The sequence below is a fragment of the Orycteropus afer genome, unplaced genomic scaffold (genome assembly GCF_000298275.1).
Source record: "Orycteropus afer afer isolate SDZICR_OR568_19922 unplaced genomic scaffold, OryAfe1.0 scaffold00318, whole genome shotgun sequence".
Taxonomy (NCBI): domain Eukaryota; kingdom Metazoa; phylum Chordata; class Mammalia; order Tubulidentata; family Orycteropodidae; genus Orycteropus; species Orycteropus afer.
The window spans coordinates 109,745-122,613 of NW_006921905.1; the positions used below are offsets into that span (position 1 = coordinate 109,745).

Below are 12,869 nucleotides of genomic sequence, written 5' to 3' on the forward strand. Positions count from 1 at the left end.
TGAAGAAGACGGGAGCTCTGGTAGCATAATGCCTAAGGCACTTGACTGCTAACCAGAAGGCTGGCGGTTCAGACCCATCAGCCACTCCTCGGAAGGAAGACGGGGCAATCTTCCTGGGGTATCCGTAGTGATACTGCCTTGGAAACCCAAGGAGGGGTCGCTATGAGTCAGGTCTGACTTGACGGCACAAAACAACAACAACATTGAAGAGGAAGAACAAAGTATGAGGTCTCAGACTCCTGGATCTCAAAACCTGCTATACAGCCACAGTAGTCAAAACAACCTGGTACTGGTACAATGACAGACACATAGACTGATGGAATAGAATTGAGAACCTAGAAATAGATCCATCGGGCTATGTTCAGCTGAAATCCATGAAATGGAGAGGAGACTGTCTCTTTAACAAATGGTGCCGGCAACACTAGATATCCATTGCAGACAAATGAAACAAGATCTGTACCTCATACCACACACAAAAACTAACTCCAGATGGATCAAAGACTTAAATGTGAAACTGAAAACTATAAAGTTCCTCAAGGAAAAGATAGGGGCAAACTCAGGGGCCCTAATTTATGGAATAAGCAGACTTCAAGCATAATGCAAAATGCACAAACAGCAGAATGGAAATTAGATGAATGAGACCTTCTAAAAATTAAATTTTTATGTGCTTCAAATGATTTCTCCAAAAGAGTCAAAAGAGAACCTACAAATTAGGAAAAAAATCTGACAAAAGACTTAACTCTACAATTTATAGAATATGCCAACACCTCAACAAGAAAAAGACAAAGAATCCAATTAAAAAATAGTCATAAGACATAAATAGACACTTCACCAAAGAGGATCTTCAGACAGCCAACAAACACATGAAGAAATGTTCATGATCATTAGCCATTGTTGTTGTTGTTGTTGTTGTTGTTATGTGCCGTCAAGTCGGCCCCGACTCATAGTGACCCCTCCTTGGGTTTCTGAGGCAGTATCACTACAGAAGTAGGATTGCCCAACCTTCCTTCCAGAGAGATGCAAATCAAAACAACAATGAGATACCATCTTGCCCCAGCACTGTAGCAAAGTTCAAGACAGAAAATAACAAATGCTGGTGAGGCTGTAGAGAGATTGGAACTCTCATACACTGATGGAGGGACGATAAAATGGTACAACCACTGTGGAAAGCAATATGGTGATTCCTTAAAAAGTTGGAATTAGAAATAACATTTGATCCAACAGTCTCATTAGCAGGTAAATATCCTAAAAATGTGAGAGCCAGGACAAGAACAGATATATGCACACCCATGTTCATCACAGGGAACACTGTTAGATAGGTAGAGATAAGTATTGATTTAGGTGAAGGGAAGGGCAGTGTACCAAATGAAAGTGATCAACACAGTGCTGTTGAAGAAGAGGAAGACAGAAAGGTATATGAAAGGTACAAAAAACAAAGATGAACCCTTTTTTATGTATAGAACTGTGATGGCAAGCATTGATCTATATGGGTGGACAGATGGGTGGACAGGATCAACCATCAGGTATGTCTAGGCAGGGAGTAGTGTGCCTATGACCACGTATAGGGTTAGCAGACAATGTTTCTACATGCGTAATTGCATGCGCTATAAAAATATCTAGGTGTATAGTAGGGTTGATAAGGGGTAAGGTTGTGGTGGCTTCTTAGCCACAGCCAGTTACCCAGAGGAAGGGAGTAGTTGGACCTATGTTCTTGGGACCATAGTTGCAGGGGACATCAAGCTCAATTGGCATAACATACTACACAAAACATTGTTCCACTTTGGTGAGTAGTGACTGGGATCTTAAAAGCTTTCAAGCAGCTATCTAGATGCAACAATGGATTTCTCCTCATCCAGAGCAAAGAAGAATAAAGAAAACCAAAGATTCATGGAAACAATTAGTCCAAGGGACTGTAGTCCATGAGATCCTCAGCCTACATGACCATGGGACCAGAAGAACTAGGTGGTGCCTGGCTACCACTATCAACCACTTGGAGGGGGATTGGTGCAGGAGATCCTGGATAGAGTGGGAGAACAATGTGGAACAAAACTTAAAATCATTAAAAAAAAAATAAAAAAATAAAGACCAGGCTTGCTGGTCTGATAGAGCCTGGTGAGACTCCTGAGACTATGGCCAGTTACCACCCTTCAGGTCTGGAATTAAACTCAGTCCTATGGCTCTCAGCCCCAAAATAGATAGGCATGCAGGGTGAACATTTACATCAGGTAGATAGACTTCTTGGAGCAATCAATCATGGGAGAACATAAGGGCAGTGTTTGCACAGGGAGACAGCTCAGGGGGCAGGAGTGCATGAGGTATGGAAGAGGAGGACACGGTGAAGAGGTAACTATGGAGAGGAAGTAGGAAGAGAGTTGTTACATTGTGGAGAATTGCATTCCATGTCATGAGACAAAATGTGTATGAACTGCTGTATGGAAAATGAATTTGCTCTGTAAACTTTCACCCAAACCACAAAAAAAATTAAAAAAAAAAAAAAGGTTTTTGTTTTTAAATGAAATACTTTTTTCAATTTTGGTTATGGCAGACTGGATAATTTAGGTTAACCTTCCTCTTGAGAACACCAAGAAAAGAGTGAAACACCCACACACACCCCATAGTAGCGAGGAATCATGGGGATAAGATCCAGGAGTAGAAGGTAACACAGAGAAGTGCAATATTTGTGGTCAATTACTCACTGTGATGTTTTCCAAATCCTTAAAAGTTACTGAGAAACCAAAAAACTGAAGAAATTTTGACACTAACAGACCTAGGGGGACACAAACCAGAGTTTGAGGCCCAATGAGGTTTGAGGCTTGGATCCCAAAGGGCAACACCCTAAGAAATAAAAAGACTGATGATAGCAAGTGTTAGTAGTTGTATAAATAGTGCAACCACTTTGGAAACTTTCTGACATCTTTTACTTCTAGGTACATATACAAAAGAAATGAGTGTCTATGTCTATAAAAACACTTGATCAAGAATGTTCATGTAGCTTTGTGCACATCATGCAAAGCCTGGACGACACATCCCAAAGGTTTACTAATAGAAAACAGATTAACAGTCACATAGTCATACAATGAAATGCTAATCAACATTTAAAAATAGCAATCAACACAAAATAACCAGAAAACAGTCCACTAAGCAATAAGCTAGATACAGAAAAGACACAAGTAGTACCTCTAAGAATAAGGAAACAGTGGGATTAGAGAGTGACATACAGAAGAGGAACTCAAAGGCAATAGTGGTATCATTGTATCTTTAAATAGAATGGCATAGATGAATCAGTATATACATTATGAGAGTTTGTTCCTTACATCAATGTTAGAAATGTTCTTTGTGTAAATGTTGTTGCTGTGAAGTTTCATCTAGTTGGCTCCAGCTCATAGTGACCCTATGTACAACAGAACAAAACACTGCCTGGTACTGTGCCAGCTTCACAATATTTGCTTTGCTGGAGCCCGTTGTTGCAGTCATTGTGTCATTTCATCCCTTTGAGGGTCTTTCCATTTTTCTCACTGAACCTCCACTTTACCAAGCATGATATCCTTCAGGGAATGGTCCCTACTAACAACAAAACCAAAGTACATGAGACAAAGTCTGGCCATTCTCACTAAATAATATTTAACCCAAGGGCTGGTGGTTCAAGCCCATAGCCACTCCTTGGAAGGAAGGTTTGGTAATCTACTTCCGTAGTGATACTGCCTCAGAAACCCAAGGAGGGGTTGCTATGAGTTGGGTCTGACTCAACGGCACATAACAACAACAAAAACAACAGTATTGTTAAAAACAGTAAAGTCAATAGATAGATTTCAAATTGATTTTTGCTGAAGTTCATTAAAAAGGTTATATTTTAGCTAAAAATTAAAAATAAATAAATAAACACAAAAGGAATAAGCCGTTTGTATATGACACCAGCCCCAACACCTTAACTAAGATAATGGAAAGAGAACTGCTTACCTGGCATCACTTTCAACTTCCAGACATGTGACTTCATCCAGCAACTTCAGCAGTTCCTGAAACTGATCATCCAGGTACTCAAAGCACTCCCCAGACATAATGGAACAAATAATATTGGAAACTGCATTGTTGATCTTGAAGTGAGGGTCAAAAGTCTGTCCTGGAGGCAGAGGAAAGAAGAGATGGATCCTTCAGATTAGGTTGTTCCTACTCTCTAAGGAAAGTCTACTCTGTGTGAGACACCACATATGAAGCTCTGCCCACAGCCTCCTGCACAGGCTCTTACACAGCAAGTACTCAAGTAGTGTGAGTGGAGTGAAATTTATCGTTTGGTTTTAAATTCAGTGATGTGTTTAATGCCTGTCTTCTTGTCATGAATTCCATGAGGGCAGGGTCCACGGTCAGTTGTCCACTATTAATATCTTTAGTGCCGAGCAAAGTGCCAGGCACAGGAGAAGAACCCAGGTACTTAATAAATATCTGTTCAATGAATGATTGAGCCACAAGCTCTGTGGCAACTGTCCTATGAAACCCTCACTTTTCTCCTCTTCTGTTGCCTCAACAAGGTGGCGGGCCTCCTCTTGAATGTGTTCTTCTAAGCTCTTCTTTCCTAAACCATAGATCCTTAACATTGTCAGGGAAACCTTCTTTGCTTCTTCCATTCTGGGGCACTGGATATGATCAATCCTGGGAAAAAGAAAGCCTATATTATGATATTCTGATTCTATAAATGTGAGCATCTGACAAATGTTATGGGGATATGTATCAGATGGAGGGAAGGAAAAGGGCATTAACCACTTGAAACCTATTCAGGGACAATATCAAAGTAATGGATCTAATGGCTAACATATACTGAATGCTTGCTATACCAAGCACTTTACTAAGTATTGTTCATGCGTCATGTAATTTAATACACTTAAAAACTGTATAGGACCAGAAGAACTAGATGGTGCCTGGCTACCAATGTCAACAACTCAAAGGGGGATCTATGTAGGAGATCCTGGATAGAGAGGGAGAACAATATGGAATAAAACTCAAAATCATTTGGAAATAAAAGCGGGGGGCAGGTTTGCTAGTCTGATAGAGCCTGACAGATCCACTGACACTATGGCCCCTGGCTGCCCTTCAGGTCTGGAATTGAACCCACCTGTGGTTTCCAGCCAAACAAAGACAGACATATGAGTTGAACATTTACCTGAGATAGATACACTCCTTGGAGAGAACAACCATGGGAGAAAGAAGGGCTGTTTATGCATAGGGAGGCAGCTCAGGGGGCAGGAGTGCATGGAGGGATAGACACAGGGAAGAGGTAACTATGGGGAGGAAGAGGGAGGGGAGCTGTTGCATTGGGGTAAATTGTAGTCAATGTCATGAGACAAAATGTATGTGAATTGATGTATGGAAAGTGAATTTGCTTTGTAAATTTTAACCCAAATTACAATAAAAATAAATTTAAAAAAAAGTGTATAGGACTGGGAAAGAGCTGCCTCATCAGAGTAGAACCAACCTTAATGACATGGATAAAGTAAATCTTTCAGGATTTCCATGTGCTTACGTGGCATGACTCAAATTGAGGAAAAACAGCTGCAAACATCCATTAATAATTGGTACATGGCATGTAAGAGGTATGAATCTAGGAAAATTGGAAGTTGTCAAAAATGAAATGGAATGCATAAAGATTGATATCCTAGGCAGCAGTGGGCTGAAATGGACAGTTTTGGCCATTTTGAATCAGATAACCATATGATCTACCATTCTGGGAATGACAATTTGCAGATGAATGGTGTGGCATTCATCATCACAAAGAAAGTTTCAAGATCTGTCCTGAAGTACATTGCTGTCAGTGATAGGACAATATCCATATGCCTACAAGGAAGACCCATTAGTACTACTATTATTCAAATTTACACATCAACCAGAAAAGCCAAATATGAGGAAACTGAGGATTTTTATAAATTTCTATAGTCTGAAATTGACCAAATGTGCAATCAAGATGTGTTAATTACCACCAGTGATTGGAATACAAAGGTTGGAATCTAAGAAGAATCACCAGTAGTTGGAAAATTTGGTCTTGGTGACAGAAATAATGCTGGAGATTACATGATAGAATTTTGCAAGACCAACAACTTATTAATTGCAGATACCTTTTTTCAACAACACAAATGGTCGCTACACACATGGACTTCACCAGATGGAGTACACAGGAATCAGATTGACTACATCTATGGCAAGGGGTGATGGAAAATTTCAATATCTTCAGCCAAACAAGGCCAGGAGCTGATTGTGGAACAGACCATCAACTGCTCATATGCAAGTTCAACATGAAGTTGAAGACAATTAAGAGAAGTCCACAAAAACCAAAATATGACCTTGAATATATCCCTTGTGAATTTACAGACCATCTAAAGAATAGATTTGATGCATTCAACACCAATGACCCGAAAACCTGAGAAATTGTGGGATGGCATCAAGAACATCATCTATGAAGAAAGCAAGAGCTCATTAAAAATACAAGAAATAAGGAAAAGACCAAAATGAATGTCAGAAGAGACTATGAAACTTGCCCTTGAGCAAAGAGTAGCTAAAGCAAATGGAAGAAATGACCAGATAAATGAGCTGAACAAAAGATTTCAAACAGCAGCTTAAGCAGATAAAGCCAGTTACTACAATGAAATGTGCAAAGACCTGGAGTTAGAAATCCAAAAGGGAAGAATATACTTGGTATTTCTCAAGCTGAAAGAACTGAGGAGAAAATTTGTCTCAAGTTGCAATATTGAAAGATTCTGTGTGCAAAATATTGAATGATGCAAGAAACAGCAAAAGAAGATGGAAGGAATACACACAGTCACTGTACCAGAAAGAATTGGTTGAAGTTCATCCATTTCAGGAGGTTGCATATGTGCAAGAACCAATGGTATTGAAGGAAGAAGTTGAAGCTGTACTGAAGAAATTGGTGAAGAACAAGGCTCCTGGACTGACGGAATACCCATTGAGACTTTTCAACAAACAGATACCCCACTGGAGGTACTCACTTGGCTATGCCAAGAGATTTGGAAGACAGCTACCAGGAACTGACTGGAAGAGGTCCATATTTGTACCTACTCCAAAGGAAGGTGATCCCACAGAATGTGGAGATTATCTAACAATATCATTAATATCACATGCAAGTAAAATCATACTGAAGATAATTTAAAAACAGTTGCAGCATTGTATTGACAGAGAACTTCCAGAAATGTAAGCTGGATTCAGAAAAAGATGTGGAATGAGGGATATCATTCCTGATGTCAGATGTATCTTGGCTGAAAACAAAGAATACCACAAATATATCTGTTGTTGTTTTTAGGTGTCATTGAGTCGTTTCTGACTCATAGCGACCCTATGCATAGCAGAATGAAACACCACCCGGTCCTGAGCTAGTTCCATGATTCTTGCTATACTTGAGCCCATCACCGCTGCCACCATGTCAATCCATCTCATTGAGGGCCTTTCCCTCTTTTGTTGACCCTCCACCTTACCAAGCATGACATCCTTCTCCAGTGAATGGTCCTTCTGACAACGTGACCAAAGTAGGTGAGACGAAGTCTGACCATTCTCCTCTCCAAGAAGCATTCTGGCTGCACTTCCTCCAGGCCAGACCTGTTAAGTTCTTTTAGCAATCCATGGTACTTTTAGCATTCTTTGCCAACACCACAGCTCAAAAGCATCAACTCTTCTTCAGTCTTCCTTGTTCATTGTCCAGCTCTCACATGCATATGAGGCAATTGAAAATATCATGGCTTGTGTCAGGAACACCATAGTCCTCTAGGAGACATCTTTGCTCTTTAGCACTTGAAAAAGGTCCTTTGCAGCTGATTTGCCCAGTGCTATACATTGTCTAATGTCCTAACTGCTACTTCCATTGGTGTGGATTGTAGAACCAAGCAATGTGAAGTCTTTGACAATTTCAATCTTTTCTCCATTTATCATGATGCTGCTTAAAGGTCCAATTGTGAGGATTTTCCTTTTCTTTATATTGAGATGTGATCCATACTGCAGACTGTATTCTTCAATCTTCATCAGTAAGTGCTTCAAGTCATCCTCACTTTCAGCCAGCAAGGTTGTATCGTCAGCATATCACAGGTTGTTAACGGTTTTTCCTCCAATCGTGATGCCACGTTCTTCTTCATATAGTCCAGCTCTCAGATTATTTGCTCAGCATATAGACTGAATAAGTATGGTGAAAGGATACAACCTTGATACACTCCCTTCTTGATTTTAAACCATTGTTATTTATTTTAAACTAGTGTTCCCTTTTTCTGTTTGAACAACAGCTTACTGAAAGATTTTTACTTATGGTTTGTTGACTATGCAAAAGCATTTGATTGTGTGGATAATAACAAACTGTGGGTAACATTGAGAAGAATGGGAGTTCCAGAACACTTAATTGTACTCACAAGGAACCTGTGCATAGACCAGAAGGCTGTTGTTTGAACAGAACAAGGTGACACTGCATGGTTTAAAATCAAGAAGGGAGTACATCAGGGCTGTGTCCTTTCACCATGTTTATTCATTCTGTATGCTGAGCAAATAATCTGAGTATCTGGACTATATGAAGAAGAACATGGCATCAGGATTGGAGGAAGAATCATTACCAACCTGCGATATGCAGATGACAAAACTTTGCTTGCTGAGAGAGAGGATGACTTGAAGCACTTACTGATGAAGATGGAAGGATACAGTCTGCAGGATGGATTACATCTCAATATTAAAAAACAAACAAACAAACAATAAGCAGCATCACAATAAATGGAAAAAAAGTTGAAGTTGTCAAAGACTTCCCAGTGCTGGTTCTATAATCAATGCCAATGGAAGCAGCAGTCAGGACATCAGACAATGTACAGCACTGGGCAAATGAGCTGCACAGGACGTCTTTCAAGTGCTGAAGAGCAAAGATGTCTCCTTAAGGACTAAGGTGCGCCTGACACAAGCCATGGTATTTTCAATCACCTCATATGCGTGTGAGAGCTGGACAATGAATAAGGAAGATAGAAGAAGAGTTAGTGCTTTTGAGTTGTGGTGTAGGCAAAGAATGCTTAAGGTACCATGGACTGCTAAAAGGACTAATAAATCTGTCCTGGAGAAAGTGCAACCAACTGAAATGCTCCTTGGAAGCATGAATGGCCAGACTTCATCTCATCTACTTTGGTCATGTTGTCAGAAGGGACCATTCACTGGAGAAGGTGTCATGCTTGGTAAGGTGGAGGGTCAACGAAAGAGGGAAGGCCCTCAATGAGATAGATTGACACAGTGGCAGTGGCGATGGACTCAAATATAGCAAGGATCATGGAGCTGGCACAGAACCAGGCAGTGTTTCATTCTGCTGTGCATAGGGCCTCTATGAGTTGGAGAAGACTCAATGCACCACCATCAGCAACAACCCTCCTTTTCTCTCCTCATTCCTTCTCTTTTTCTCTCTTCCTGTGACCCAGGGAAAATATCTCCTTCAGTGTTATTTTCCAAAACAGTACTTAAAATTGTATAATTCCTATTTAAGGCTAGAACAGCCCTTCATAACTATTTGCTTTGTTTGCTTCATTACCCTAATACACAAGCTCTCTGGCCTCATCCCTGTCATTCTACACATGGGAAGTAAAACTCCATTGTGATTGCTGAAAATCTTGTTCTGATACCTCCATCTTTAGCTCTTATTCACCATGCTAACTTTGAAATTTCTCTTTTGGTATTTGATTTTTACCTTTCTTCTTTTCCCATTCTATAATGTACTAAAACATTTTCCATTACATTTTATCCAGAACCTCTCTGTGCTTAGACTAGAAAGAAAGGGAATCTTGTTTTCATGTTGATTAGAAGTTGATAGCAGCTGCCTATTTATTTCCTCACCTATTTCTCCTCATTAGGATTTAATATTTTATTTCTTTTAATTTTAATTATCTTCAGCAACATTTTACTTGTGTATAATATTAATGATATGGTTTGAAAATTTCTCCATCCTCTTGGATCATTTTTCTTTGAAATGGTCATAAATATGGATATATTCCAGTCAGTTGGCTAGGTAACTGTCTTCAGAATTTCTTGGCATAAATTAATAAGTGCCTCCAGAGATACAGCCATTTGTTGAAACATCTCAATGGATGGTCCATCAATTACTAGACCCTTGTTTTTCACCAATTCCTTCAGTGTAGCTTAGACTTTTCCTTCAATACCATCAGTCCTTGATCATATGCTACCTCCAAAATAGTTGAAGATTGATAATTTTTTTTGGTACAGTGATGCTGTGTATTCCTTCCATCTTCTTTTGATGCTTCCTGCATTGTTCAATATTTTGCCCATAGAATCCTTCAATAGTGAAATTCAAGGCTTGAATCTTTCTCAATTTTTTAGCTTGAGAAATGCTAAGCATTTTCTTCCCTTTTGGTTTTCTAGTTGCAGGTTTGCACACTTTATTATCATATTTTACTTTGTCTTCTCAAGCTGCTTTTACTTCATCATTTCTTCCATTTGCTTTAGCTACTCTCTGCTTAAGCATAAGTTTCAGAGTGTCTCCTGACCTCCATTTTGGTCTTTTCTTCCTTTCCTGTCTTTTTTAATGACTTTTTGCTTTCTTCATGCATGAAATACATACATGAAATGACATTCTTGATGTTACCCACAGCTTGTCTCGTCTTAAGTCATTGGTGTTCACTGTGTCAATTCTATTCTTCAGGTGATGTCTAAATTCAAGTGAAACATAATCAAGGCCACGGTTTGGCTCTGTAGACTTGTCTTAATCTTCTTCAGTTTCAAGTTGGACTTTTACAGGAGCAATTTAGGGTCTGTTCTACAGTTAACTCCTGCCCTTGTTATGATTGATGATATGGAGCTTCTCCATCACCTCTTTTCACAGATGTAGTTGAATACCTTTGTACTCCATCTGGTGAGGTCCATGTGTATGTTGTTGTTGTTGTTAGGTGCCATTGAGTTGTTTTTGACTCATAGTGACCTCATACACAGCAGAACAAAACACAGCTTGATCCTGCGTCAGCTCCACGATCCCTGTTATACTTGAGCCCATGATCGCAGCCACTGTGTCAATCCATCTCATTGAAGGCCTCCCCCTCTTTCATCGACCCTACCAAGCTTGACATCCTTCTCCAAGGAATGGTCCCTTCTGACAATGTGACCAAAATAGGTGAGACAAAGTCGGGCCATTCTCGCTTGCAAGGAGCATTTCGGGTGCACTTCCTCCAGGACAGATCTGTTAGTTATTTTAGCAGTCCATGGTACTTTCAGCATTCTTCGCCAGCACCACAACTCAAAAACATCAACTCTTCTTCTGTCTTCCTTATTCATTGTCTAGCTCTCACATGCATACGAGGCGATTGAAAATATCATGGCTTGTGTCAGGCGCACCTTAGTCCTCAAGGAGACATCCTTGCTCCTCAGCACTTGAAACAGTTCCCTCATGATTGACCTTCCCAATGCTACACGTCTTCTAATGTCCTGACTGCTGCTTTCATTGGCATCAATTGTAGAACCAAGCAACATGAATTCTTTCACGACCTTAATCTTCTCTTCATTTATTGTGATGCTGCTCATTGGCACAGTTGTGAGGCTTTTTGTTTTCTTTATATTGAGATGTAATCCATACTGCAGACTGTATTCTTCAACCTTCATCAGTAAGTGCCTCAAGTCATCCTCACTTTCAGCAAGCAAAGTTGTATCATCAACATATCTCAGGTTGTTAATGATTTGGAAGTTTGGAATTTGAAAATCAAAAGGGAAGAACACACTCAGCATTTCTCAAGCTGAAAGATTTAAAGAAAAAATTTAAGCCTCAAGTTGCAATATTGAGAGATTCTATGGATAAAATATTGAGTGATGCAGGAAACATCAAGAGAAGATGGCAGGAATACACAGAATCACTGTACCAAAAGGAACTGGTTGATCTTCATCCATTTCAGGAAGTGGCATATGATCTAGAACCAATGGTTCTGAAGGAGGAAGTCAAAGCAGCAATGAAAGATTTGGTGAAAAACAAAGCTCTGGGAATTGACGGAGTGCCATGTGTATAGTGTCTGTTAATGTTCTTGAAAAATGTTGCCGTTGTTATTGTTTGTTGCTATTGAGTCAGTTCTGACTCGTAGTACCCTATGTACAACAGAACAAAATGCTGCCCAGTCCCATGCCATTCTCGCAATCCTTGCTATACTTAAGTCATCACTGCTGCCACTATATCAGTCCACCTCATTGAGGGTCTTCCCCTTCTTCATTGACCCTGTAGTTTACCAAGCATGATATCCTTCTCCATGTAATGGTCCCTTCTAATAACCTGCCTGACATAAATGAGACAGTCTGGCTACTTTCACTTCCAAGGAGCACTCCTGCTATACTTATTCCAGGACAAATTTGTTCATTCTTCTGGCAGTCCATGGTATTTTCCCTATTTTTTGCCAACACCATAATTTAAAGGAATCAACTCTTCTACTGTCTTCCTTATTCATTGTCCAGCTTTCACATGTATACAAGGCTATTGAAAAGACCTTGACTTGAGCCATGCACATTTTAGTCTTTAAAGGGGCATCTTTGCTATTTAAGATTTTAAAGAGGTCTTTTGCAGTAGATTTGCATAGTGCATTGTGATGTCTGATTTCCTGACTACTGCTTCCATAGGTGTTGTTTGTGTATCCAAGTAAAATTAAATCTCTGACAACTTCAATCTTTTCTCCATTTATCATGATGTTGCTTATTGGTCAAGTTGTGAGGATTTTCATTTTCTTTATGTTGAGGTATAATATATGCTAAAGACTGTTGTCTTTGATTTCATTAGTAAGTGCTTCAAGTCATCTTCAGTTTCATTAAGCAAGGTTGTGTCATCTGCATATCACAGGTTGTTAATGATGTTTTCTCCAGTTCTTATGCCATGTTTTTCTTCA

General features: G+C 39.7%; 1 pseudogene; it reads right to left on the bottom strand.

Annotated features, from left to right (window-relative positions):
- LOC103206456 overlaps positions 1–12,869 on the bottom strand; it is a 35,854-nt pseudogene that overhangs the window by 20,917 nt on the left and 2,068 nt on the right.